This window comes from Hypomesus nipponensis, chromosome 20, assembly GCF_054491055.1.
Source record: "Hypomesus nipponensis isolate SF chromosome 20, ASM5449105v1, whole genome shotgun sequence".
NCBI lineage: Eukaryota > Metazoa > Chordata > Actinopteri > Osmeriformes > Osmeridae > Hypomesus > Hypomesus nipponensis.
This window is the reverse complement of record NC_140380.1, coordinates 112501-117500: the sequence shown is the minus strand read 5'-3', so window position 1 is coordinate 117500 and position 5000 is coordinate 112501. Positions and strand designations below refer to the sequence as shown.

The window sequence follows — 5000 nt, the reverse complement described above, 5'->3', positions numbered from 1 at the left end:
CGTACGAAATAAGTTGACAACCATAGGCTACTTATCCATATACAGATTTAGCAATTGACAATGCAAGGTGGTCTCTCTCTCTCTCTCTCGTGTCAAAATGAAAACAGCTTCCAGCCCCTTTCATGAAGGACTACTTGTGCATATTGCAAGATTTCAGTTTCTAAGTGAATGAGCAAAAGAGCATACAGCACCTGGTATTCCCAGGCGGTCTCCCATCCAAGTACTAACCAGGCCCGACCCTGCTTAGCTTCCGAGATCAGACGTGATCGGGCGTTGCCAGGCTGGTATGGCCGTACGAAATAAGTTGACAACCATAGGCTACTTATCCATATACAGATTTAGCAATTGACAATGCAAGGTGGTCTCTCTCTCTCTCTCTCTCTCTCTCTCTCTCTCTCTCTCGTGTCAAAATGAAAACAGCTTCCAGCCCCTTTCATGAAGGACTACTTGTGCATATTGCAAGATGTCAGTTTCTAAGTGAATGAGCAAAAGAGCATACAGCACCTGGTATTCCCAGGCGGTCTCCCATCCAAGTACTAACCAGGCCCGACCCTGCTTAGCTTCCGAGATCAGACGTGATCGGGCGTTGCCAGGCTGGTATGGCCGTACGAAATAAGTTGACAACCATAGGCTACTTATCCATATACAGATTTAGCAATTGACAATGCAAGGTAGTCTCTCTCTCTCTCTCTCTCTCTCTCTCTCTCGTGTCAAAATGAAAACAGCTTCCAGCCCCTTTCATGAAGGACTACTTGTGCATATTGCAAGATGTCAGTTTCTAAGTGAATGAGCAAAAGAGCATACAGCACCTGGTATTCCCAGGCGGTCTCCCATCCAAGTACTAACCAGGCCCGACCATGCTTAGCTTCCGAGATCAGACGAGATCGGGCGTGGCCAGGCTGGTATGGCCGTACGAAATAAGTTGACAACCATAGGCTACTTATCCATATACAGATTTAGCAATTGACAATGCAAGGTGGTCTCTCTCTCTCTCTCTCTCGTGTCAAAATGAAAACAGCTTCCAGCCCCTTTCATGAAGGACTACTTGTGCATATTGCAAGATGTCAGTTTCTAAGTGAATGAGCAAAAGAGCATACAGCACCTGGTATTCCCAGGCGGTCTCCCATCCAAGTACTAACCAGGCCCGACCCTGCTTAGCTTCCGAGATCAGACGTGATCGGGCGTTGCCAGGCTGGTATGGCCGTACGAAATAAGTTGACAACCATAGGCTACTTATCCATATACAGATTTAGCAATTGACAATGCAAGGTGGTCTCTCTCTCTCTCTCTCTCTCTCTCTCTCTCTCGTGTCAAAATGAAAACAGCTTCCAGCCCCTTTCATGAAGGACTACTTGTGCATATTGCAAGATGTCAGTTTCTAAGTGAATGAGCAAAAGAGCATACAGCACCTGGTATTCCCAGGCGGTCTCCCATCCAAGTACTAACCAGGCCCGACCCTGCTTAGCTTCCGAGATCAGACGTGATCGGGCGTTGCCAGGCTGGTATGGCCGTACGAAATAAGTTGACAACCATAGGCTACTTATCCATATACAGATTTAGCAATTGACAATGCAAGGTAGTCTCTCTCTCTCTCTCTCTCTCTCTCTCTCTCTCTCTCGTGTCAAAATGAAAACAGCTTCCAGCCCCTTTCATGAAGGACTACTTGTGCATATTGCAAGATGTCAGTTTCTAAGTGAATGAGCAAAAGAGCATACAGCACCTGGTATTCCCAGGCGGTCTCCCATCCAAGTACTAACCAGGCCCGACCCTGCTTAGCTTCCGAGATCAGACGAGATCGGGCGTGGCCAGGCTGGTATGGCCGTACGAAATAAGTTGACAACCATAGGCTACTTATCCATATACAGATTTAGCAATTGACAATGCAAGGTGGTCTCTCTCTCTCTCTCTCTCGTGTCAAAATGAAAACAGCTTCCAGCCCCTTTCATGAAGGACTACTTGTGCATATTGCAAGATGTCAGTTTCTAAGTTAATGAGCAAAAGAGCATACAGCACCTGGTATTCCCAGGCGGTCTCCCATCCAAGTACTAACCAGGCCCGACCCTGCTTAGCTTCCGAGATCAGACGAGATCGGGCGTTGCCAGGCTGGTATGGCCGTACGAAATAAGTTGACAACCATAGGCTACTTATCCATATACAGATTTAGCAATTGACAATGCAAGGTGGTCTCTCTCTCTCTCTCTCGTGTCAAAATGAAAACAGCTTCCAGCCCCTTTCATGAAGGACTACTTGTGCATATTGCAAGATTTCAGTTTCTAAGTGAATGAGCAAAAGAGCATACAGCACCTGGTATTCCCAGGCGGTCTCCCATCCAAGTACTAACCAGGCCCGACCCTGCTTAGCTTCCGAGATCAGACGAGATCGGGCGTTGCCAGGCTGGTATGGCCGTACGAAATAAGTTGACAACCATAGGCTACTTATCCATATACAGATTTAGCAATTGACAATGCAAGGTGGTCTCTCTCTCTCTCTCTCTCGTGTCAAAATGAAAACAGCTTCCAGCCCCTTTCATGAAGGACTACTTGTGCATATTGCAAGATTTCAGTTTCTAAGTGAATGAGCAAAAGAGCATACAGCACCTGGTATTCCCAGGCGGTCTCCCATCCAAGTACTAACCAGGCCCGACCCTGCTTAGCTTCCGAGATCAGACGAGATCGGGCGTTGCCAGGCTGGTATGGCCGTACGAAATAAGTTGACAACCATAGGCTACTTATCCATATACAGATTTAGCAATTGACAATGCAAGGTGGTCTCTCTCTCTCTCTCTCTCTCTCTCTCTCTCTCTCTCTCTCTCTCTCTCTCTCTCTCTCTCTCTCTCTCTCTCTCGTGTCAAAATGAAAACAGCTTCCAGCCCCTTTCATGAAGGACTACTTGTGCATATTGCAAGATGTCAGTTTCTAAGTGAATGAGCAAAAGAGCATACAGCACCTGGTATTCCCAGGCGGTCTCCCATCCAAGTACTAACCAGGCCCGACCCTGCTTAGCTTCCGAGATCAGACGAGAGCGGGCGTTGCCAGGCTGGTATGGCCGTACGAAATAAGTTGACAACCATAGGCTACTTATCCATATACAGATTTAGCAATTGACAATGCAAAGTGGTCTCTCTCTCTCTCTCTCGTGTCAAAATGAAAACAGCTTCCAGCCCCTTTCATGAAGGACTACTTGTGCATATTGCAAGATGTCAGTTTCTAAGTGAATGAGCAAAAGAGCATACAGCACCTGGTATTCCCAGGCGGTCTCCCATCCAAGTACTAACCAGGCCCGACCCTGCTTAGCTTACGAGATCAGACGTGATCGGGCGTTGCCAGGCTGGTATGGCCGTACGAAATAAGTTGACAACCATAGGCTACTTATCCATATACAGATTTGGCATTTGACAATGCAAGGTGGTCTCTCTCTCTCTCTCTCTCTCTCTCTCTCGTGTCAAAATGAAAACAGTTTCCAGCCCCTTTCATGAAGGACTACTTGTGCATATTGCAAGATGTCAGTTTCTAAGTGAATGAGCAAAAGAGCATACAGCACCTGGTATTCCCAGGCGGTCTCCCATCCAAGTACTAACCAGGCCCGACCCTGCTTAGCTTCCGAGATCAGACGAGATCGGGCGTTGCCAGGCTGGTATGGCCGTACGAAATAAGTTGACAACCATAGGCTACTTATCCATATACAGATTTAGCAATTGACAATGCAAGGTAGTCTCTCTCTCTCTCTCGTGTCAAAATGAAAACAGCTTCCAGCCCCTTTCATGAAGGACTACTTGTGCATATTGCAAGATGTCAGTTTCTAAGTGAATGAGCAAAAGAGCATACAGCACCTGGTATTCCCAGGCGGTCTCCCATCCAAGTACTAACCAGGCCCGACCCTGCTTAGCTTCCGAGATCAGACGAGATCGGGCGTTGCCAGGCTGGTATGGCCGTACGAAATAAGTTGACAACCATAGGCTACTTATCCATATACAGATTTAGCAATTGACAATGCAAGGTGGTCTCTCTCTCTCTCTCTCTCTCGTGTCAAAATGAAAACAGCTTCCAGCCCCTTTCATGAAGGACTACTTGTGCATATTGCAAGATGTCAGTTTCTAAGTGAATGAGCAAAAGAGCATACAGCACCTGGTATTCCCAGGCGGTCTCCCATCCAAGTACTAACCAGGCCCGACCCTGCTTAGCTTCCGAGATCAGACGAGATCGGGCGTTGCCAGGCTGGTATGGCCGTACGAAATAAGTTGACAACCATAGGCTACTTATCCATATACAGATTTAGCAATTGACAATACAAGGTAGTCTCTCTCTCTCTCTCTCTCTCTCTCTCTCTCGTGTCAAAATGAAAACAGCTTCCAGCCCCTTTCATGAAGGACTACTTGTGCATATTGCAAGATGTCAGTTTCTAAGTGAATGAGCAAAAGAGCATACAGCACCTGGTATTCCCAGGCGGTCTCCCATCCAAGTACTAACCAGGCCCGACCCTGCTAAGCTTACGAGATCAGACGTGATCGGGCGTTGCCAGGCTGGTATGGCCGTACGAAATAAGTTGACAACCATAGGCTACTTATCCATATACAGATTTAGCAATTGACAATGCAAGGTGGTCTCTGTCTCTCTCTCTCTCTCTCTCTCTCGTGTCAAAATGAAAACAGCTTCCAGCCCCTTTCATGAAGGACTACTTGTGCATATTGCAAGATGTCAGTTTCTAAGTGAATGAGCAAAAGAGCATACAGCACCTGGTATTCCCAGGCGGTCTCCCATCCAAGTACTAACCAGGCCCGACCCTGCTTAGCTTCCGAGATCAGGCGTTGCCAGGCTGGTATGGCCGTACTAAATAAGTTGACAACCATAGGCTACTTATCCATATACAGATTTAGCAATTGACAATGCAAGGTAGTCTCTCTCTCTCTCTCTCTCTCTCTCTCGTGTCAAAATGAAAACAGCTTCCAGCCCCTTTCATGAAGGACTACTTGTGCATATTGCAAGATGTCAGTTTCTAAGTGA

At 47.0% G+C, this 5000-nt stretch overlaps 13 non-coding genes and 4 pseudogenes across 13 annotated transcripts in view; all 17 read right to left on the bottom strand.

Moving 5' to 3' along the window:
* LOC146238531 (5S ribosomal RNA) overlaps window positions 1-7 on the bottom strand; it is a 119-nt gene extending 112 nt beyond the window's left edge. The window contains exon 1 of the ribosomal RNA XR_014735203.1: window positions 1-7. This exon is cut by the window's left edge and continues 112 nt beyond it. This is a non-coding gene — a ribosomal RNA (5S ribosomal RNA).
* A 172-nt stretch (window positions 8-179) lies between these two features.
* LOC146238530 (5S ribosomal RNA) lies at window positions 180-298 on the bottom strand. The gene has a single exon (XR_014738796.1). It is a non-coding gene; the product is annotated as a 5S ribosomal RNA (ribosomal RNA).
* Window positions 299-492: 194 nt separating this feature from the next.
* LOC146238529 (5S ribosomal RNA) lies at window positions 493-611 on the bottom strand. The gene has a single exon (XR_014738795.1). It is a non-coding gene; the product is annotated as a 5S ribosomal RNA (ribosomal RNA).
* A 186-nt stretch (window positions 612-797) lies between these two features.
* On the bottom strand, window positions 798-916 carry LOC146238528 (5S ribosomal RNA). Its single transcript, XR_014735162.1, has one exon. It is a non-coding gene; the product is annotated as a 5S ribosomal RNA (ribosomal RNA).
* Window positions 917-1090: 174 nt separating this feature from the next.
* Window positions 1091-1209, bottom strand: LOC146238527 (5S ribosomal RNA). The gene has a single exon (XR_014738794.1). It is a non-coding gene; the product is annotated as a 5S ribosomal RNA (ribosomal RNA).
* A 188-nt stretch (window positions 1210-1397) lies between these two features.
* Window positions 1398-1516, bottom strand: LOC146238526 (5S ribosomal RNA). Its single transcript, XR_014738793.1, has one exon. It is a non-coding gene; the product is annotated as a 5S ribosomal RNA (ribosomal RNA).
* A 192-nt stretch (window positions 1517-1708) lies between these two features.
* LOC146238525 (5S ribosomal RNA) lies at window positions 1709-1827 on the bottom strand. The gene has a single exon (XR_014739351.1). It is a non-coding gene; the product is annotated as a 5S ribosomal RNA (ribosomal RNA).
* A 174-nt stretch (window positions 1828-2001) lies between these two features.
* On the bottom strand, window positions 2002-2120 carry LOC146238524 (5S ribosomal RNA). Its single transcript, XR_014735202.1, has one exon. It is a non-coding gene; the product is annotated as a 5S ribosomal RNA (ribosomal RNA).
* Window positions 2121-2292: 172 nt separating this feature from the next.
* LOC146238523 (5S ribosomal RNA) lies at window positions 2293-2411 on the bottom strand. Its single transcript, XR_014735200.1, has one exon. It is a non-coding gene; the product is annotated as a 5S ribosomal RNA (ribosomal RNA).
* A 174-nt stretch (window positions 2412-2585) lies between these two features.
* On the bottom strand, window positions 2586-2704 carry LOC146238522 (5S ribosomal RNA). The gene has a single exon (XR_014735199.1). It is a non-coding gene; the product is annotated as a 5S ribosomal RNA (ribosomal RNA).
* A 230-nt stretch (window positions 2705-2934) lies between these two features.
* LOC146238521 (5S ribosomal RNA) lies at window positions 2935-3053 on the bottom strand (annotated as a pseudogene).
* A 172-nt stretch (window positions 3054-3225) lies between these two features.
* Window positions 3226-3344, bottom strand: LOC146238520 (5S ribosomal RNA; annotated as a pseudogene).
* A 184-nt stretch (window positions 3345-3528) lies between these two features.
* On the bottom strand, window positions 3529-3647 carry LOC146238519 (5S ribosomal RNA). The gene has a single exon (XR_014735198.1). It is a non-coding gene; the product is annotated as a 5S ribosomal RNA (ribosomal RNA).
* Window positions 3648-3817: 170 nt separating this feature from the next.
* On the bottom strand, window positions 3818-3936 carry LOC146238518 (5S ribosomal RNA). The gene has a single exon (XR_014735197.1). It is a non-coding gene; the product is annotated as a 5S ribosomal RNA (ribosomal RNA).
* A 176-nt stretch (window positions 3937-4112) lies between these two features.
* Window positions 4113-4231, bottom strand: LOC146238517 (5S ribosomal RNA). Its single transcript, XR_014735196.1, has one exon. It is a non-coding gene; the product is annotated as a 5S ribosomal RNA (ribosomal RNA).
* Window positions 4232-4417: 186 nt separating this feature from the next.
* Window positions 4418-4536, bottom strand: LOC146238516 (5S ribosomal RNA; annotated as a pseudogene).
* A 184-nt stretch (window positions 4537-4720) lies between these two features.
* Window positions 4721-4829, bottom strand: LOC146238515 (5S ribosomal RNA; annotated as a pseudogene).
* Between the last annotated feature and the right edge of the window lie 171 nt (window positions 4830-5000).